This window comes from Leptonychotes weddellii, chromosome 12 (genome assembly GCF_054177405.1).
Source record: "Leptonychotes weddellii isolate Sample4059 chromosome 12, ASM5417740v2, whole genome shotgun sequence".
Lineage (NCBI taxonomy): Eukaryota > Metazoa > Chordata > Mammalia > Carnivora > Phocidae > Leptonychotes > Leptonychotes weddellii.
In genome coordinates, this window is record NC_138380.1 from 23,624,672 (window position 1) to 23,648,221 (window position 23,550).

The 23,550-nt window shown below is 36.5% G+C and overlaps 1 long non-coding RNA gene across 1 annotated transcript in view; it reads right to left on the bottom strand.

Annotated features, from left to right (window-relative positions):
• Nucleotides 1–1,592: 1,592 nt before the first annotated feature.
• Nucleotides 1,593–23,550, bottom strand: part of LOC145716396 (uncharacterized) — a 109,879-nt gene continuing 87,921 nt past the window's right edge. Inside the window, exon 6 of the long non-coding RNA XR_014139029.1 lies at nucleotides 1,593–4,722. This is a non-coding gene — a long non-coding RNA (uncharacterized LOC145716396). The remainder of the gene's footprint in view (nucleotides 4,723–23,550) is intronic.

Here is a 23,550-nt window from a genome sequence, read left to right on the forward strand (position 1 = left end):
TGTAGCATTTTAAATATAGCTGGGGAGTTAATTCTATTTATAGGAGAAGATTGAGTAGATGTACATTTCCTTATTCCTCCGACTAAGTAGGACATATAAAACAAACAGAAGAGGACCCTGAAAGGTGGATACCTAGGGACCTCAGACTCAAGGAACAACATGGTGGTGAGATCCCCTGATTTCTTTTTGCCTCATAAAGCCCAGACTTACAGCTAAATAAACCAGAAACCTGAGAACACCTACAGTCATGGGGGGGGGATCCCCAAGAAAAGCCTTGTTGAAAAGGTCAACCTACCAAGGCAGAAATTTCAGACAATAACTGCATTATCCCGCCAAATACCACAGAAAAAAATTGTGGATTCACCCTTTTCCATGCCAAGAAAGGCTGAATGGAAAGCTTATACTTCCAAATTCATGAGGCTGTAATAAGATACCTTGGCACTCCTGCCAGAATGAGGTCAAAGTTGAAAGCCAGGCCACATACCACAATGATGCCAGTGGAGACCAAATGAAGAACAAAGCTCTCACCCACAAACAGCAGTAACAAAGAGACCAAACTTCAGATGTCAATAAAGCCCTAGTGATAAGCCTGGACTTCTATATCAACTAGGCAGTAAAAAGGTAGTAGAATGGTATCAAAGAAAATAAGATAAAACAGAAGGTTTAGTAATTTTGTGGATATTGACAAACTAATTCTGAAGTAAATGTGGAAGGCAAAACACCCAGAATTCCCCATATAATACTGAAGAAAAAAAATCAGATTAATACTACATGATTTCAAGACTTACTAGAAAGCTACAATAGACACAGTGTAGTATTGGTGAAAGAATAGACAAAGATCAATGGAATGGAATAGAGAACCCAGAAATAGGCCCATGCAAATAGAATCAATTGATCTTTGACAAGTGAGCAAAGGCAATTCAATGAAGCAAAGACAGTCTTTTTCAACAAATGGTGCAGGAACAACTGGACATCCACATGACAAAAAGTGAGTTTAGACACAGACCTTATACCTTTCACAAAAATTAACTCAAAATGGATTACAGACCAAAATGTAAAATGCAAAACTATAAATTCCTAGGAAATAGAAAACCTAAATGACCTTGGGTTTCATCGTGAGTTTTTTTAGGCAAAGGCACAATCCATGAAAGAAATAATTGATAAGCTGGACTTTATTAAAATTAAAAACCCTGCTCTGCAAAAGACACAGTTAAAAGGATGAAAAGACAAACCACGCATTGTGAGAAATCTTTTGCAAAACCAGTATCTTATTAGAAAAAAAAAAAACTACCTTCCAAAGTATACAAAGAACTCTTAAACTCAACAATAAAAAAAAAAAAAACCCAATGAAGAAAATGGTCAAAAGATCTGAACATCTCACAAAAGAGAACCAGATGACAAAAAAGCATATAAAAAGATGCCCAATATCATAGGTCATTTGGAATTGCAAATTAAAACAAGATACTACTATATATCTACTAGAATGCCTAAATAAAAATATTGACATTACCAAATGTTTGTGAAGATTGGAGGAACAGAAATGCTCTTTCATTGTTGATGAGAATACAAAATGTCACAGCCTCTGTGGAAGGCAGTTTACAAAACTGAACATATTCTTACCATGTGATCCAGCAATTGCACTCTTTGGTATTTACCTGAATGAGCTGAAAAATTATGTCCACACAACACTCTGTACACAAATGTCTATACCAGCTTTATTCATAATTGCCAAAATTTGAAAGCAACCAAAACGTCCTTCAATAGATGAATGGGTAAACTATAGTACATCCAGATAATGAAATATTATTCAGAGACAAAGAGAAATGAGCTATCAAGTCACAAAAAGACATGGAGGAAACTTAAATGCATATTGCAAAGAGAAAGAAGCCAATCTTAAAAGGTTACATACTACATGATTCCAACTATACGACATTCTGGAAAAGGCAAAACTATGGAGACAGTAAAAAGCTCAGTCATTACCAGGGTTTCTAGGTTGGGAGGGAGAGATTGATAAATTCAGCACATAGAATTGTTAGGGCAGTCAAAATATTCTTCATGGTACTCTAATGGGGGATAGATGTCATTACATATTTGCCAACCACATAAATAAAAGGAGTGAATCCTAATGTAAACTAAGGACTTCATTAATAATAATATATTAATACTGGCTCACCATGCGTAGCAAGTACACCATGCTAATGCAAGGTATTAATAATAGGGAAAACTAGGTAGGGGAAAGAGGATTATCTGTGTACTTTATTTTTATGTAAATCTAAAACTGCCCTAAAAAATAAAGTCAATTAAAAAAATAAAATAGAAAGTTTAAGTAAGATCCAAAATCTCATATCAGAATAGAAAAACATTAAAAATGATAAATGGGTTAATTCACCAAGAACACATAGCAATCCTAAATGTGTATGCGCCAAACCCAGAGCTGCAAAATGTGTGAAGCAAAAACTGATATAACTGAAAAAATAAATAAATCCACAATTATGGCTGGGGAGTTCAACACCCTTCTCTCAACAATTGATAGAACGAGACAGAAAATCAACAGGATATAGAACCCAATAATTCTGCCAAATACAAGGATTCATTCAACATTTATGGAATAGTCCACCCAAACAACAGAATATACATTCTCTTCAAGCACCCACAGAACATATATTAATATAGACCATATCCTGGACCAAAAAGCAAAATCTCAACAAATTTTACAAAACTTGAAATCATACACAGTGGAATCAAAGTAGAAACAATAACAGGAAGGTAGCAAGAAAATCTTTCAATGCTTAAAAATTAAACACTTCTAAAAATCCATAGGTAAAAGAGTAAGTCTTAAAGGAAATAAAAAATACATTAAACTGAATGAAAATAAAAATAACATATCATAATGTGTGTGCTACAGTTATTTAGAGGAAATTGATAGCATTAAAATGGACATAAAATGCCTTTTAAACAATGGTCCTAGAGCAACTGGGAATTGGACATTCATATGAAAAAATAACACTAAACAAAACTTAGAGAAAAAAAAAAACATTTAAAAACCTTCAAGAATTAGGGCTAGACAAAGAGTCCTTAAACTTGAAATCAAAGTATTATCCATAAAAGGAGATATTAACAAATTATACTTCAATAAAATAAGTGGTTTTTACTCTGTGAAAGACCATGTTAAGGATGAAAACACAAGCTACAGAGAAAAACATATTTGCATATCACAAACAACTAGTATCTAGAATTTATAAGAATTCTCAAAACTCAACAGGAAAAGAAAACAATGATCTAATTAGAAAATAGGTAAGAAGATGTGAAGAGACACTTCATCAGAGGATATACAGATGTCAAAAAACCACATGAAAAGATGTCCAAAATATTTCATAAAATATCACTATATACCTATTAGAATGGCTAAAGGAAAAAATAGTAAGACCAAATGCTGGCAAGGATATGGAAGAAATGCATCACAAATACATTGTTACTGAAAATGTAAAATGGTAAGCCACCCTGAAAAACCATATGGCCATTTCTTTAAAAAAGTAAACCTGCAACTACCATATGACCCAGCAATTACACTCCTGAGGATTTATCCCAGAGAAATGAAGGCTTAAAATAAAGACATAAACCCTGTACATAAATGTTTATGGTGCTTCATTCATAATAGTCCCAAACTGGAAATGATCCAGATGTCCTTCAATGAGTGAATGCTTAACTAAACTATGTTACACTGATACCACATTGTATTTATAAATGCAACAACCTGGATAATTATGCCAAATAAAAAATCCATACATACTCTGATTTCATAACATTGATTAATGACAAATTATAAAAATAGAAAACAGATTAGTGGTTGTCAGGGGTTAAGGTGGGGTGGGGGTAGGGATAGAAGGGAAGTGGGTCTAGCTATAAATGGGCAACATAAAGACACCTGTGGTGATAAAAGTGTTCTCTGTCTTGACTGTATCAACTTCAGTATCATGGCTGTGATGTCCTACTACACCTTTGCAAGATGTTACCATTGGGGAAAACCAGGTAAAGAGTACAGGAGATCTCTGTATTATTTTTTCTTATTGCATTTAAATCTATAATTATTTCAAAATAAGAAGTTTAATTTAAAAATTTAACATAAGAGGGAACAGATGCTATTTTCATTTAGGTCTCAAACACAGGATTCAAACTAAGGAAGATGAATTACTTAGAGTCATCTATAAAGCCACCTGCTTTCTTCCTAAACCCCCTCTTTTAGAATTTATTAGGAGTATGTCAACACTCTTTCTGACCTTTGCTATCAAATTTACAAAATTACTGTTGATGCTAAAAGGGCCTCCATGGTATAGGAGTGAGGCAAAAATAACCCTTGTGTGGCCTGCACTCCTATTGTTTATGACTCTTTCTTGATTCTCTAGCTTCATGATATATTTACCTGAGGGACCCTGTGATCCACCTGTTTCTGTCACTCCCTAGGAATAAATGGTAATGTCACTTGGAGACTAGCAGTGAAGTATTTCATGGTATTCTTGTCATCTATTTTGTTCAGCTCAATTGCATGCAGTTGCCGGTCTGTGCTTTGCCATGTCAATAGCTTTCAGACTACCCTTCTGTCTTACGTGGTTCTTTTCTATTTGACTTTTCATATGTTCAGCTTGGCAGAACTAAGTCACTGAATACAGTTTCAGTGCCGTGATCCCACTTCAAAACCTTAATGGAACATGTGACATAGTCAACCTGGAAAAATCAAACAACAACAGGAGAATTAAACCCTACGTTCCAAGTTGGGTTGTGTATGTAAGTGAAGTGGCTCCCTAAACTCTGGCTGTGTCAAGGCGCTCAAACCCATTTTAAAAAGTAAAAATGCAAGTATTTGTAGAGTACTATATATGTGCCCATCCCTGTATGTTATGGTAAAGAACCCCAAAGAAAATCCTGACATTGAGAGATCAGCTTGATTGGGGCAGAGGTACATGGCATCAAGCAGTGGGGAATATAATTAGTATAAGTAGAAGAAATATAGAACATGATTTCTAACCTATCTTAGAAACATTTTAATTAGTAACTAGCTTTTTCAAAGATAAATGATAAATATTATATTTACATAATTCTACAAATTTTCATGGAATCTTTACTGTATGAGTTTAATGCTTCTCTAAGCACGGTGGATAATATGGGAGATTCCAACAACAGGGACCCCAACTTTGAGTAGCTTTGCAATTTAGTTGTTAAAAAAATGCATTTTGTCACAGGAAAATTTACAAGTAATATATAAAAATATAATAAAGAATTAAAGTGTACTTCACTAAGAAAAACACTCTTGACAGGCCAGCAATCAAAAAGGACCACAATAGAATGGAGACACTTCTATGGAAGTTGTGTGATTGGAGATAAGACTATAAATATGAGATTTGGAGGAGTAGAGAGAAATAAACAACTTAAAGCAAGGTTAACAGCAGAGATATTGGAATGAGTGTGACAAAACTGGCAGACAGTGACATGAATGTCTTTTTGAAAGAGTACTTTTCCATCCAGATTTCCACAGCTTTGATTCCTTTCCTTAGGCACCTTCCCATAAACAGGACTTTGAGCTTAGAACCCTCCTCTCTTCTTAAGTCTTCACCTGTTTCCCCCACTGACAGCCTTTCTCTGTAACTCCAGTCCCTGGTTAGGTTTCTCATGTGCACTCATTGATATCCTCAGTCTTGGCCACCTGCCTAACTTCCTAAATCTCCACCTCCCTTCCTGCTGAAAGGAATCTCTTCTCTGGACAGTCTGTCAACTGACACTCAAATCACCTGCCTGAATGGATTACCTGCATCTAGGATTTTCCTCAAGTGTGTTCCCCACCTCAGCTATTCCTAGGTAGCATCTTCTGGTATGTGCCTTCCAAGTTCTTCATGTTCTGTGAATCCATGACACTAATGAATAAATTTAAGACCACTGAAACAAATAGATTTGCTCTGTTAAAATGACTGCTTTATTCACTATTTTGTTTCTTTGAAATGGCCATCTATTCTTCTAAAGAATGTACCCAGGAGCCTTATAGGGCACATTAAATGCAATCTCACTACAGATATTGAAATTTGGAATTTAATTAAGGATTGCACAATTGGTCTTAAAAGGGAGGGACTGTAAGTCATATTAATGGAATAACAAGTAACAAAGGCGTTCAATACAAAAAGATAATGACATACATAATGCAAGATAAGCTATATAGAATATTTGTAATCACTGAAAACACTGTAACAGGACAAATACTAAGAAATTAATGCAAACAATGATCCTGGCAATGTTGGTATAAAAAAATTTGGTTACTTATTATATAGGAAAAATTAAACTGGGAAAGAGGCTGCATAAACTTTTAATATTTAAGTATGAATAAAGATAATATCACTATATAGGTCTTAGCAAGAAACACTGAAAAAACTAGCATTTTTGAGAATTAAGAATATAATTCTAATCACTAAAGGAAATAACAAATGATTTCCATTTTGATTAAAACCTATGGAAAATTTGGGGTCTAGGGTGCCTGGGTGGCTCAGTTGGTTAAGCGACTGCCTTCGGCTCAAGTCATGATCCTGGAGTCCCTGGATCGAGTCCCTCATCAGGTTCCCTGCTTGGCAGGGAGTCTGCTTCGCCCTCTGACCCTCCCCCCTCTCATGTGGTTTCTCTCTCTCTCAAAATAAACAAATAAAATTTAAAAAAAAATTGGGGGTCTATGGCAGACTAAGGTCACGTAGTATAAAATTCCAAATCTAAAATTGTTAACATAGTTATCCACCACTCTGCTGCCTTTTGTCCTAACTCATTTCCTGTTCCACACACCTTTAGCTTTTTGAAAATGGTGTGGTATTTCAGGTTTAGCACTCTGGGAGTTAGTAGGGGGATCATGTCAGATCATGATTTATGTCCTCCCAAATCACCTTAGATCACCATTTTAGTGTTGTGGTAACAATGTGAGTGAAAGCTAAACTAACCTAAACAAATTCTGCTGGACATCTTCCATTTGCCCCTGAGGATATACTCTCCACCCTTCCCACATTACTCTGGGCCCTGAATGTCTGCATTCCAGACTCCTATATATTCTGGCTTCTGGTTAGCAGAAATTAGAAGGAAGGAGCAAAGTATGTTTGGAGTTTATTTCCTGAGCCTCCATCCTGGGAAGTCCTCTTAAGCTGGTGGTCCCAGTGGCTCCCGTGAGGTAGCCCCTTCCTAGGGTTTCTCTCCATGAATTGTTAATCACCCTCCCTCCTCAACACTTCAGGCATGGGGTTGGCATCCTTTTCCCACTATCCCCTGGGTACCAAACTATTCCTGTGTTTTCCCTGTATCCTGTCCAAATGTTTGTAACAGCCCTTCATTACATTCATCTCAACTCTCTCCAATTTGATTGTGCTATTATTTCCTGCTGAGATCTGATACCCAAACAAAAATCAAATGTTATTTTCTATCATCAGTTCAAGGAATTTGTGTGAAATTAATAAGAAAAGATTTTCAAATCTTGCCAAGCTTCTAATATGCTGTTTGCTACAGATTTCTTGAACTAGCAGCAATGGGAAACTTGTAAAGATAGAAATGTGGGATGTGGACGTAGACAGATTTTAGAAATATTCCTTGCTGGAGGTGATGACAGCTGTGGAAACACTAAGGCTGACCTTCATTATGGACAGTTCTTTGCTAATTAAATTTCAGAAATTGTATCAAGTATGAATCACTTTGTGTATGTGTTCAGCATATTTGGTATAGCTGGTGAGGGACAAATAAGGGATGTCAGGAAAGCCCACCATTGGATAAAGGCTTTGAGAAAACTCAAGCCCCTTTGACCCATTCTTGATGTTATTACACCCTATTTAACATTGCTTTTTCAGAATTAGTTTCTCTATAAGACTGGCTGGACGGAATCTACCTTTCCAGTGGTGTGTTTTCCCACTCCACATGACCCAATTCTAAGTTTCAGACATACCGGCTCACATTGGTCATTCTCTGGAAGTGCCTGCTTTTGAGTTCACCTCCACATTGTCTATCCCCATGCAAATACACTTAATGACATACCCTCTCCTCTTTCCCTGCCTACTAAATCCTAGTCAGTGTCCAACATCCAGAACAAATGAGAGCTCCTCTAGGAGGTCTACCCAGATTCCTCCAGAAAGGGCTATTTCTTCCTCTACATTTTCAAACTGTTAGCTGTACCTCCACATTAGCATCTCTTTATATATTGAAACTAGAATTCTTACTCTATTGTGAGTTTCTGGATGGCAGAGACCTTTCTCCTGCCCTAGGGCCTCACTCAGTGCATAATAGCATACAATAGCATTTAATGGATGAATGAATTTATTAGCTATCCAGAAAGCAAACTCCTATATAGCATCTAGATTCTGTTCTTATAAAGTCCCCAGATGTGTATTCCCTAATGTCAATGGGAGATAATTTTCTGATCAAATGTAATTAAACCTATCTATTAAATTAACATTTATTGAGCACTTGCTACTTCAAGTAAGCTGGGATATTTTATTTCTTGCCCATATAACACAAACTTTACTTGTGTCTGTTAAAACATATATCATTAAGTATTTTCCATTTAAACCCATTGAGACAGAATTCATGAAACAAGGAAAAAAAAAAAAAAACACGCCCACCTACCAAATCCCGCCTGTAACTGTAAAATGTTACATGGTTGAAAAAAGTTACTTGGGAAATCTATCTGAATCTTTCTTATACACTATCTATTTTAACAGTGAACTGCTTTTTGAAATCTTTATAAAGACTGGGAAGTAGTATAATGAATAACTACACAGGAAATCAGCAGATAGCATTCCTCAGAGCTATAATACAACTGGACATGAGGACTAAAGATACTATTGTAAAACTGGCCCACAATTTTAACAATGAATGCTGTAAATTTCATAGGTCTGAAGGCTGACCAAACCAGCAGTATTCCTCTTACTGTAAGTATGTAAATATAACGACTTATTGTATTGGGCTCTTCAATCCTGCTATCTCACTATTTGCAGTTGCTAAGCAACCTTAGTACTAATACTGTGGCATGCTACTTAAAGACAGAGGCACCAAAAGGTGTTTGTTAATTTATTTATTTGAATGGAAATAATCTAGGGCAAAAATAAAATCTTTTCAGTGTGACACCTGGCACTGACTAGGTAACAACTTGCAAATTCACCACAATCAATCCTCCCCACCCCAAAAAGGTGAACAGATGTCTAGATACTTCTTTACCCCAAATGAGTATTTGGTTAATACTGTTTGGTGGGGACTGCTTATGAATATCTGAAGATAGATTTTGGCCTTGGAAGTTCATAGGAAGAAGTATGTGTAAAATGGAGCCCAAGGCCAGGACGTTTGTAGGACAATATGAAGTATAAATTATTGCAACTGTATTACCCAGTGAGCAAACTAACCCATCAAGCTATATAAGTTGTCACAAAATGTACTGAGGCATTCCGTTCCACTCAGGTGAGATAGGACAAAGGGCAGAAAGAAGGAGTCTGAATCATAAAAATCCTTGCGGCCTCAGGGTAATAGTAACTTATTCCACTATATTTATAGGTCACTAATGGTAACTGATCCAAAAGAAATGGTGGTATCGAATTGTCCTTGGCCTTTTGTCAAAAAGAAAGAAATCATCCATGATTACAGTCATGGACCAACAAGAAAAAAAAAAAAAAAGAATCCACAATAAATAACTATTAGCATAAATATAGGAATAATATGTAATTTATTCAGCTTATTTTCAATGTTTTTCCCCAATGGTATTGTTCAAGTTCTAGTGAATGCAGAAAATCTATTACATAGAGAAAAATAAAGTATACTAGTATACTATTCAAAATTACAAGGGACTAAAATTGCTATTTTCATTTTTGACTGTTGGGAGTGAATAGACTATTACAATAAATCATCCCCCTCATCTCCCTCAATTTCTCCTCTCCAGGTTAGATGGTTTTGTCAGGTGAAGCTGAGAAACTGGAAAATAATTGTAGCTTTTTCCTGTACTCTGTATCTCAGAGCAGCATACATACATTTTTCCAGTTCTTAATTTTTATCCTTCCATTCTATAACCGAGCTGACCTTCCCCATGATAACTTCTGTTAAGGAAAATTACATTATTTAGCAACTGCTCATGGCTACCATTTATTGAGGACTTGATGTGTGACTGGAGTTGATATTCTAGATTATTCTTTGCTTGTTTCATCAATCTAGTAAAATCCATTAAATAAGAATCTTTGTTTCAGGGAAGAGTGGACACAAAACTCACCAAAACCCAAGTTCTTCCTGTGATAAGCACCACAGGGAAGCAATATAATGCAATGGAGTAATGGTTTTATTCCTAAAACATAATTTATGATTCCATTCACTCCTTTGTTACTCTGCTGAAATATTTTGAAACTCAGGCATACTCTCTGCTGAAAATCCTCTGACATGTGTATATTATAAAGCAGTCATATATTTCCTGTTTTCATAATCTCTATGGCTAAGCTTTTAATAAAAACCTGTATCATTTTATTCTCTATTAATTGTCACAAACATGGTGATAGGTAAGAAATAGTCTTATCTATCAATTTAAGATTTGAAAATTTATATGGAAATTCTGGGATAATATATGGTAACAGACTTCATTAATAAATTATAGTTCTGTATGATGCATGTTTAAAAGTATGCTTATGACTAAATTTGTATCTGACAAGGAGTTGGTTTGATTTACTGATAATTTTTTGACTGAGTATGTCAACCTGCCATGTATAAACAAGAAATTCAAAAAGTTGAAAAATGATTTAAGTTGATGGTCTGCATTATATTAGTTGGCTACTTTGCTTAATATATTAGTTGAATTCCTGAAAGGTAATATTCAACTTGAATTTCAGTAAATTATATTACCTTAAACATTAATAGGAAAATAAGTTATTTGAAGGCAAACCATTCTTAATGCTAAAAAAGTAAATGATCATCTCCATTATTTTTATCATTTTATGACCTATTTCTCTTTAAAAGATTTAGCTTATACTATAAAAAGTATTTGGAACTCTATTAAGCAAACCATATAATAAACTGAAATCTAGGGGCGCCGGGATGGCTCAGTTGGTTAAGCATCTGCCTTCTGCTTAGGTCATGATCTCTGGGTCTTGGGATCAAGCTCCATGTTGGGCTCCCTGCTAAGCAGGGAGTCTGCTTCTCTCTCTCTCTCTCTTTCTGCCCCTCCCCCCTGCTTGTTCTCTCTCTCTGTCTCAAATAAATAAAATCTTCAAAAAACAAAAACCCTGAAATCTAAGGATAGAAACAAACATTACCTATTAAAAAAATAAAGATTAAAAAATTAGACTCCTCTACCCAAACACTTGATTCAGTTTTAGACATATTTGTTAGCCCATGTAGCTTCAAATTTTATGATGCACAAATATTTTCACCAGACTGAGGGTGTCTTGTTTTGCATTCACAAGGCAGTAAACACTTCTATGGTATAAAACTATTTAACTTAAATGAATAGTACCCACACATGGGCTTGTGAAGTTGCACTTACACATCTCACATTGTAGTGCACTTACATAAATCTCCCCTTTCTGGAAAGCACAATTCCCTGGAGAGGTTTACTGAAATGCCAGCTCAACAAGAACATGAAGCTCTAGCCTAGTGAACAATCCACCAGCCAGAAATATTCAGGTGCTAAGTTAAAACTAACACTTTCTTTTCTTGTTTACAAGAAGTATAAAGCAAAGCCTGCTTATTAGCACCTATCTAGGTGTTATTTTAAGCTTTTAAACATAAATCAATCCATGTTTTGTGTTTTCATCAAAAAGGAAAAAAAAGCATTAAAAAAAAAAGATCACATGTTTAGGATTCAAATTATTCTGAAATAAAGTAATTTTATGGTCAAGAATTGCTAATATTCAAGTGTTTAAAATAAATAGTTGACTTAAATATCTGAAACACAGCATGCCTGTAATGTGATCACTTAATCATAGTTTATTGTCAACTTCACATCTGAAAAGAATCTAAATTTACAAGTTCTTAAATGTGTTATTTCTCTTCTTTATAAATAAGGATCATTGAGAAGTAAAATTATTTTCTTACAGGTTAAAATCTTTGATTTATGGAAATACTTAACAAGTTAAATAAAACCAACTCTCTTCTAAATACTTCAATATACTTTTAGGCAATAGGTAGTAAACTATACAGGTTAATTATCCTGTGTGCTAATTTTCTAACATCCTTTTTAAAACCCTCTCTAAGCTTTGCTGCTCTGGATAACAACAGATAATATGTCCTCTCATTTACCTTGCATCCTGCAGTGTTGACAGAATAAAATAAGGCTACAAGAGACACTATGTGGCAGAGTTGTTTCCTAAGAACACATGGGAATGATTTAAGGATATAAACATGCAATAGTCATAAAAAAAATCCTAGACTGATAAAACAAAATAGAAAAACACAGACTTTCAGAGTTGTACTTGATGCTGTTCTTCTGAAAGTAGAATCCTTGCTTTTAGTCATCATCGTTGACTTCCTCCAAATTCCTAATCTAAGGATGATCTGAGATGATTGAATGTCACAGAGTAACAAAAAGAAACATGGTCTGTGTACTGTGTAGTTTGCAATAAATTATCCATTAGAACTTCCCTCCAAATTAAATTCCATATCATTAATAGGCAAAATTCTTTATATTGGTCACATTGCTTTTAGTAGTGAAGCACAATGCTGTTCCTTTAATTAAGATTTCTACTTTGTTGGACTATTTAATAAAATATATCTTTATTGAATATAAAAATGTTCTATATATTCAAGTGTATTCAACATTTTTTTAGACTTTTGAATACATGAAATGTTTATACTGAGAAAAAAATTTCCCCCCCTAGGATATCATTTTCATTATATCTTTCAGAGAATTTCCCATCATAGATTCACTGTTAGTGATTTAGGAACAAATATTTGGATTGTGAAAATAAAGGTCAAATAAATAGTTAATGAGAGAGTAATGAAATAGATTTATTTATAGGTTTTCTGATCTGGTCTTAAACATGCATTTTGTATATGAATGTATACAAAATTTCTCTTGAGATATTTCTTTAAAAAGTCATACTTTAAAAAATTGGTTTCCTGTCTTCCTCCAAAGGAGACCAATACTTTTTCAAAATATTTTTTTTTTAGTTATCAAATATTTATTCTGCCATTCCTACATGAGAGGGGTTTCCCTTTAAGTATTACACTAACAAATATCCTTAATGAGGTAAATGTCATAGACCTTGAGCATCTATGCCTAATACATCCCAAAGAGAGAGACAACAAAAGACTTTATGCCTCCTGAAAAAAGAATACAATAGACCTATGAAGATGTCTTGGCAAATAAATTTAACATGAGTAGAGTCAGCCTCTAGATTATAGGGGAGCATGTTAAAATATCCCATAGAGATGCAATAAGCACAAGCAGACTGGAAAATCCTCAGGTCAAAATCTATTGGGTTTCTTCAATAAATAGATTTTAAGAAAAAAAGAGAAGTGGAGGCAATCTGTACATTAAAAGAGGTGCCAAAGATTTAAATACCCCCTGTAAATTAACAGGATATTTGTCCTGATTAGATATGCACACTCATTTACTCCCTCCCCATTCCTTTTTCATTACTTCCTTCAGCTTGTTTCCCTCCCCGCCACCCCATTCTCAAGTGGATGAATAAAGGCCAGACAACACATAAGAATCACAGTTGTGGCTTCAGGGTGAGGGGGAAGATGACAGCAGAGTAGGACCCTACGTTCACCTTGTCCCATGAATCTAACTATTAATCTTAAATACCCCAGAAATCAATCTGAAGACTGGCAGAACAAACCCCACAACTAAAAGTAGAGAAGAGGCCACATTGAAGGAGGTAGGAAGGACAGAGACACAGTTTGGGAGAGAAACTGATTGTGAACGCTCTGGTGGGGAGGCAACCAGGGTCACAGAGAAGGGTGAGAGACTAGTACACAGAGAAGCACACAAGGAAGACAAATCCCCATAGCAATTGGCTTGGGAAGTGAGAAGGCCCGAATTTCATAAGTTCTTGCAAACAGCAGGGCTTAAAGCCTGGAGTTTTAAGTTAGGATGCTTGACTCTGGGAGAGCTCAGAGGACATTGGGGCTGCTCTTGGAGAAAAGGCAGAGCAAATAGCCTGTGGACATAAAGCATGGAAACAGTGATCTGAAGAGCACCTGGGGCACACAGTGGAGAGGTCAGTTGCTCATCTCAGAGCCTATCCCCCAAAGGCATGTTCACAGAGACACACCTTCAGGAACAAAGAAACTAGCCAGTACCATTTCCCTCTCCCACCCCTCAGTATAAGCACAGGGCTAACTGTGGGAACCAGGGCAATACCCACACTTGCTACTGAGGCTGCTTACACCAAGCCCTAATTTCCCATGCTCCAGAGGAAATGTCCTTCCCCATCATGCTTGCCTCAGTTCTACTACTATGGGCCCCTGCACCCAGAAGATCAGCACAAACCCCTGCCCACACCACCTCACCCAACTCAGGAGTTTTGTGAGGCCTCAGGTCTCATTTCACAAGCAGACCAGAGCGCACATAGTTAATATGTGCCACCTTCAGTCCAGCGACAAAACACTGCCTACAACAGGCAAAGAGAGCCTCTGCAGATGACTGGCCTAAAGGATAAAGTGGCTGGGACAAAATAGCAGAGTCCATACAGCACACATTGGAGACACTCCCAGAAGTGCCAGGCCATAGGGAATAGGATACACCAAATGGTAGGGCACTATAGGAACTCTTAAGGCCATTAACCTCAAGAACAGGAGATGTAGCTGACTTTAACATACAGAAACGGGCACAGACACTTAAAATGAGAAGACAGGAATTTGTCCCAAATGAAAGAATAGGACAAGGCCATGGCTGGAGATCTAAACAAAACAGATAGAAGTCACAAGCCTGATGGAGAATTTAAAGCAATGATCATAAGGATACTCACTAGACTTGAGAAAAGAGTGGAGGACATCAGTGAGAACAGTAACACAGAGATAAGAAATAACAGAGATAAAGGGCTTAATAAATGAAATGAGAAACATGTTTGATGTAATGAACAGCAGGCTGGAAGAAGCAGAGGAATGAATTTCTGACTGAGAAGACAGAGTAATAGAAAGTAATCAAGCTGAACAAAAGAGAAAAAAGAATTATGCAACATGAGAATAGACTTAGGGAACTCAGTGACTGAGTAATAACACTTGTGTTATAGGAGTCCCAGAAAAAGAAGAGAGAGAAAAAGGGGGCAAAGGATTTATTTGAAGAAATAATATCTGAAAGCTTCCTTACTCTGGGGAAGCAAATGGATATCCAGATCCAGGAGGCACAAAGAACCCTCAACAAAATCCACAAAAGCAGATCCAAACCAAGATATATTGTCATTAAAAAGGCAAAATACAGTGATACAGAAAAAAATATTAAAAACATCAAGACAAAAGACAGTTACATGCAAAAGAAACACCACAAGGCAATGAGGTGATTTTTTAGCAGAAACTTTCCAAGCCAGAAAGGAATGGCATGATGTATTCAAAGTGCTGAATAGGAAAAACCTGCAGCCAAGAACACTCAATCCAGCAAGGCTATCATTCAGAATAGACAAAGAGTTACCCAAACAAAAACTAAAGGAGTTCACCACTAAACCAGCTCTGTAAGAAATATTAAAGGGGACTCTTTGAATGAAAAGGAGAGACCAAAAATGACAGTATGAAGGCAGGAAGCACAAAAGCAGAAAAAAATGAATATTTCTGTGGAAAAAAATCAGTCAAGGAACTCACAAAATAGAAGGGTGTAAAATATGACACCATACCTAAAACGTGGGGAGGGGAAGAGTAAAGAATGGGTTGAAACTTAAATGACCATTAATTTAGTATATAGACTGCTATATGCAGATGTTATATGCAAACCTAATGGTAACCACAAATCAAAAACCACCAGTAATATCCAAGGAGTAAAGACAAAGAAATCCAAATATATCACTAAAGAAAACCAGCAAGATGAAATGAGAAGAAGGACAATGAAAGAGAGAAGGGCAAGAAAGGATCAGAGAAAATCTTCTAAAACAACCATAAAACAGTAAAATGGCAATAAGTACATATCTACCAACAATTACTCTGAATATAAATGGACTAAATGCTCCAATCAAAAGGCATAGGGTGTCAGAATGGATTAAAAAAAAAAAAAGCAAGATTCGGGACACCTGGGTGGCTCAGTGGTTAAGTGTCTGCCTTCGGCTCAGGTCATGATACCCGGGTCCTGGGATGGAGTCCTGCATTGGGCTCCCTGCTCCACAGAAGCCTGCTTTTCCCTTTCCCTCTGCCTGCTGCTCTGCCTACTTGTGCTCTCTCTGTCAAATAAATAAATAAAATCTTAAAAAAAAAAAAAAGGAAGACTCATCTATATACATTTTAGACTTAAACACACCTGCAGATTGAGAGTGAGGGGATGGAGAAACATCAAGCAAATGGATGTCAAAAGAAAGCTGGAGTAGCACCATTTATATGAGACAGAATACACTTAAACAGTGTAACAAAGAAGGACATTATATAACTACAAAGGGCACAATCAAAGAAGAAAATATAACAATTGTAAAGATTTTTGCATCCAATATAGGAGCACCCAAATACACAAAACAGTTAACAAACAAAAAAGAGCTAATCAATAGCAATATGATAATAGTAGGGGACTTTAACACCCCACTGACATCAATGGATAGATCATCTAAATAGAAAATCAGCAGCTTGGAATGACATACTGGACAAGATGTATTTAACAGATATCTTCAGAACATTCTATCCTAAAACAGCAGAATACGCATTCCAGGTGCACATGGAACATTTGCCAGAATAGATCACGTATTAGGTCATAGAACAGCCTCAACATATTCCAAAACATTGCAGTCATAACATGCATCTTTTCTGACCACAATGCTATGAAACTAGAAGTCACCAATAACAAAAATTCTGGAAAGACCAAAAATACATGGAGACTAAATAACATGCTACTAAACAATGGAGTGGTCATTGTTTAGTTGACCCAATGAATGGGTCAACCAGGAAATAAAATAAAGTACATGGAAACAAATGAAAATGAAAACACAAAGGTTCAAAACCTATAGGATGCAGCAAAAGCAGTTCTAAGAGGGAAGTTTTTAGCAATGCAAGCCTACCTCAAGAAGAGAAAAATCTCAAACAACCTCACACACCTGCTAAGTTCTAAGAGGGAAGTTTTTAGCAATGCAGGCCTACCTCAAGAAGAGAAAAATCTCAAACAACCTTACACCTAAAGGAGCTAGAAAAAGAATAAGAACAAAACCTAAAACCAGCAGAAGGAAGGAAATAATTGGAGCAGAAATAAATGATACAGAAACTTAAAAAACAGAACAGACCAATGAAACCAGGAGCTGGTTCTAAAAACAAACAAAACAAAACCATAAAATTGATAAACCTCTAGACAGACTTATCAAGAAAAAAAAAAGAGAAAAGACTCAAAAATCACAAATGAGAAATAAATACCACAGAAATAGAAACAATTATAAGAGAATATTATGAAAAACTGTATGTCAACAAATTGGACAACCTAGAAGAAACAGGTAAATTCCTAAAAACATAGAAACTATTAAAACTGAACCAGGAATAGAAAATTTGAAGAGACTGATAACCAGCAAAGAAACTGACTCAGTAATCAAAAAACTCCCAACAAACAAAAGTCCAGGACCAGATGGCTCTACAGGTAAATTCTACCAAACATTTAAAGAAGAGTTAATACCTATTCTCAAACTATTCCAAAAAATAGAAAAAAAACTTCCAAATTCATTCTATGAGGCCAGCATTACCCTGATATCAAAACCAGATAAAGATACCACCAAAAAAAAAAAAAAAAGAGAGAGAACTACAGGTCATTTTTTTAAAGATTTACTTATTTGAGAGAGAGAGAGGGAATGTGGGGAGGGGGAGAAGGAGAGAGAGAATCCTCAAGCAGATTTCCTGCTGAGCATGGAGCCTGACTTGGGGCTCAGTCCCACGACCCTGAAGATCATGACCTGAGCCGAAATCAAGAGTAGGATGCTTAATGGACTGAGCCTCCCAGGTACCCCTACAATTCAGTATCTCTGATGAACAGAGATGCAAAAATTGTCAACAAAACACTAGCAAACTGAATCCAACAATACATCAAAAGTCATCCACCACGATCAAGTAGGATTTATTCCTGGGATGCAAGGGTGGTTCAATATTCACAAGTCAATGTGATACAGTACATCAATAAGAGAAGGGATAAGAACCATACAAACATTTCAACAGATGCAGATAAAGGCATTTGACAAAGTACAACATCCATTCATGATAAAAGCCCTCAACAAAGTAGATTTAGAGGAAACATACCGCAACATAATGAAGGCCTTAAATGAAAAACCTACAGATAACACCATACTCCATGGGGAAAAATTGAGAGATTTTCCCCTAAGGTCAGGAACAAGACAAAGATTTCCACTCTCACTACTTTTATTCAACATAGTACGGGAAGTCCCAGCCATAGCAATCAGAAAACAAAAACAAAAGGCATCCAAGTTAGTAAGGAAGAAGTAAAACTTTCACTATTTGCAGATGACATGATACTATATATAGAAACCCTAAAGACTCCACCAAAAAAACTACTAGAACTAATAAATGAATTCAGTAAGGTCACAGGACATAAAATCAACGTACAGAAATCTATTGTATTTGTATACACTAATAATGAAACAGCAGTAAGAGAAATTAAGAAAACAATTCCATATATAAATGCACCAAAAAGAATAAGATACCTAGGAATAAACTTAACCAAAGAAGTGAAAGACCTGTAATCTTAAAACTACAAAACACTGATAAAAGACATTGAAGACAATGCAAAGAAATGGAAAGACATTCCATGTTCATGGATTGGAAGAACAAATATCATTAAAATATCTGTACTACCCAAAGCAATCTACACATTTAATGCAAACTCTATCAAAATAGCAACAGCATTTTTCACAGAACTTGAACAAACAATTCTAAAATTTGCGTGGAACCAGAGAAGACCCCAAATGGCCAAAGCAATCTTGAAAAAGAAAAGCAAAGCTGGGGACATCACAATTCCAGACTTCAAGTCACATTACAAAGCAGTAGTAATGAAAACAGTATGGTAGCGGCACAAAAATAAACCCATAGATCAATGGAACAGAATAGAAAATCCAGAAAGAGCCCACAATTGTATGGTCAATTAATCTTCTACAAAGGGGGCAAGAACTTGCAATGGGAATAAAATAGACTTTTCAACAAATGGTGTTGGGAAACCTGGATAGCTACATGCAAAAGAATGAAATTGGACCACTTTCTTACACCTTACACAAAAATAAATTCAAAATGGATTAAAGACCTAACTGTGAGACCTGAAACCATAAATATGCTAGGAAAGAGCACAGGCAGTAATTTTTCTGACCTGAACTACAGCAACTTTTTTCTAGATAAGTCTCCTGAGGCAATGGAAACAAAAAATAGACTACTGGGATTACATCATAATAAAAAGCTTCTGTACAGCAAAGGAAAGAGTCAACAAAACTAAAAGGCAACATAATGAATGGGAGAAGATATTTGCAAATGACATATCCAATAAAGGGTTAGTATCCAAAAGATATAAAGAATTTATACAACTCAATACCCCCCAAAAAATTTTTTTAAATAATCACATTTAAAAATAGGCAGAGGACTTGAGAATTTTTTCCAAAGAAGACATACAGATGGCCAACAGAAAGATACTCCTCATTTATCATTTATCATGGAAATGCAAATCAAAACTAAAATGAGCTATCACCTCACAACTGTTATAAAATCAACTCAAGGGGTGCCTGGGTGGCTCAGTTGTTAAGCGTCTGCCTTTGGCTCAGGTCATGATCCCAGGGTCCTGGGATCGAGCCCCACATTGGGCTCTGTGCTCTGCAGGAAACCTGCTTCGCCCTTTCCCACTCTCCCTGCTTGTGTTCCCTCTCTCGCTGTCTCTCTTTCTGTCAAATTAAAAAAAAAAAAAATCAACAACTCAAGAAACAACAAATGTTGGCAAGGATGTGAAGAAAGGGGAACTCTCTTGCAGTCTTTGTGGGAATGCAAACTGGTGCAGCCAGTGTAGAAAATGGAGGTTCCTCAAAAAGTTAAAATAGAACTACCCTATGATCCAGCAATTGCACTCCTAGGTATTTACCCCAAAATACAAAAACACTAGTTCAAAAGGATACATGCAACCCTATGTTTATTGCAACATTATTTACAATAGCCAAGATATTAAAGTATTCCAATGTCCATTGACTGGTGACTGGATAAAGAAGATGTATGAAATAAGTGAAATCTTGCCATTTGCAATTACATGATTGGGGCTTGAGAGTGTAATGCTAACTGAAGTAAGTCAGAGAAAGACAAATACCATATGATTTCACTCATATGAAATTTAACAAAACAAATGAGCAAAGGGGGATAAAAAAGATAATGAGACAAACCAAGAAACAGACTCTTAACTATACAGAAAAAACTGATGGTTACCAGAGGGGAGATGGATGAAGGGATGGGTGAAATAAGTGAGGAGGATTCAGGAATGCACTTCTGATGAGCATTTGGTGATTAAAATAAAAACTTCAAAAAATGTTTTAAAAGATTAAATAAAAGAATCAGTTGTGCTGGATTCTGTTGTCAATTTTACATTACCACTACCTTTTTATAAGGACTCTGCGATCACAGAAAAAAAAAAGGAAATACATTTTCAAGAATCCCTTTGTTGTATATTAAGAGTTGTAATTTGTCAATAGGGAGACACACACAAATTTGGAAGGTGGAAGAGAAGATGCACATGAACAGAGTAAGACACCTTGGCATCCTGGTTTGCCACTCCACTGCAGCCATCTGTAGCAATTGGAGTGAAATTCCCAGAATCTCCATAATTACAGCGGCTTCTGGGTAAGCTGCAGAGCCATAGCTGAGAAAGTCAGTGGTGGTTCTCTGACTTTTAAATCTTTAGCTCTTCCAACAGGTGTAAACTCCTAATTCTCTATATTAAAACCCTTAACACCGGGAATATATAAAATGCATTGTTTCTTTGACTAAATCCTAAGTTATAATATCCCTATGGTTTTATAATCAGAGAAAAAAATCTTACCAACTGGTTCTAGTTTTAAAATCCTGAATAAGGATTCTGACCCAACTTGGGCTAAATGCCCACTCCCATACCAATCACTGTAACCAGAAAGATGGCTTTTCATGATTAGCTCAACCTGTGTAATTGCCTGGTGACTGGCCTGGGGAAGTCCGATGTAATAAAGTCATTCTTTGGAGAAGCCATACTTAAATTGAAAGGACAGCATGTCCCTGAAGGGGACATGAGCATTAAAAAAAAAGCTAGGTACTAGGTAGATTCACAAATAAATTGTCACTATGCACCCTATCATTAGAGCCCCAACTTCTTCCATTTAGAAGTATGGTGTCCTAACGACAGCTCAAACTAGATGTGATGGTGGCTTCTCCTAGAGCTTAAGGCTAAATAGCCAGAGGAAAGTCAAAAGAAAGCAGTAACAAAGGGCCAAAATCATGTGACTGATCATCTAATAAGGCAGGAAAGGCGAGACATTAAATGGGAAGATAAATCTATTTTTTTAAGATTTTATTTATTTGACAGAGAGAGAGACAGCGAGAGAGGGAACACAAGCAGGGGGAGTGGGAGAGGGAGAAGCAGGCTTTGCGCTGAGCAGGGAGCCTGACACAGTGCTGGATCCCAGGACCCCAGGATCACGACCTGGGCTGAAGGCAAACACCCAACGACTGAGCCACCCAGGTGCCCCAAGATAAATCTATTTTTAAAAAAGCAAGTATTGTAAAAATGATCAACCTTATTTGACTATCCAACTAAAATATCACCTTCATCACAATCTATGTTCCTATCCTGCTTTATGTTTATTCTTGTACTCGTATTATTATATCTTTATATATCCTTTATATATCCTAGTAGAATTCAAGTGCCATGAGGTCAGGACCATGACTAATTTTGTTCACAAATCTATTTCCAGTTCCTGGAAAAGTGCTTGACCCAAGTAGATGCTCAATAAATACTTAATGAATTATCTGGTTGGCACAAGTTGGGCTGGGGCAAGTTAATTTGTGAAAAGTCCACTGATACTCAGCTGTTGTGTGCTGTAACCTTCATACCAGAAGAATTCTAACCTTAGCTGAAAGGTGCTGGGAGAGACTTCACCTTCATTTGGTAATGTTTAAAGACGTTGAAGATACAATCATAAATAAGTAGGTACTATTCTCCATGAGCTCACAGCCTAGTAAGACTGACAGACAGAGGCAGATAATACCCTGGAGTGAGATTAGTGCTCTAAGAGAGGTGTAGAATGGCCATGGAAGCATCTGAGCAACACCTTGTAGCAGGGAGAGGAGATCCCAATTAAGGGAAAAGAGAGAAGCAGCAGAACCAATTATGGAGAACAACTTTAGTCCACTTAACTTTGGGCCATGGTTATATAGCAGAAAGCACTAACACATAGCAGTTCAATAAAATGTTAATTCAACACTAAAATGAGCAAAGAAAAAGTGTAAAATAAGAGATCAATAACCAGTTTTGGTTCTATATGTAAGGAGCTTGAAGTCCTCATTCTGTCCTAACAACAAGTGAAAAGCTTAACAGACTAAAAAATTAACAACTCATCCAGGATCCATGAGAGGTGAGGATACAGGGCAAACCACTGTCCCCAAGACTGAAGAGTCTAGCAGGTGAAACAGGCAGTCCTGGCTTACCAGAGCAGAGACTCAGGAGTGGATCCCCAAGACCCAGTGCTGGGTAGGAAAGTCTGAACTGCAATTCAGGAGCTGCTGGAGACTCAGTGTAGATAAATCTGAGACTTAAAAACTACAGGAGGACCCAATCATAGAGAAACACACAATTTTGTGACTTACCTCCAGGAGCTTGACTAGGTTCTCACAGTAAATATCGGGGATAATCTTGGGATCCTGGCAGGGAGAGGGAGAAAGGAACAATTTTGAAATATACCAGAGCCCTCTGTTATTCTTAATAAGGACTGGCCTCAGGGGAAACTAGTTAACCAAGCCTAACCAGCCGATTATTATTATCAGAGCCTAACTGCTCTGGGGGAAAAAGAAACACCAAACTGCAGCCCCCTCTAGCCTTCCATGTGGGAGAAGGGAAACACCCAACACCAGCCCACTACAGCCATCCTCTCCCACCTAAGGGAGAAGGAAAAAATACTGAGAACACTTGTGAAGCTCACAGATCAGAGGCATAAGCGCACTAAGGACTAAGACCTAATCACAGGACTATAGAACCCTTGCCCTACCCCACACCTTATCACCATACTAACTAAAGGCCTATTTACAGCAGTTCCTTTTAGCCAGTACATCATTTCTGACTATCCAGAAACCATTAAAAGGCATTCCTAATGGCAAAACAAAACAAAACTACCCAACAATTTGAAGAGATACTGCAAGCATCAGAATGAGATGTGACAGGAATGTTGGAATTACCAGTCTAGGAATTTA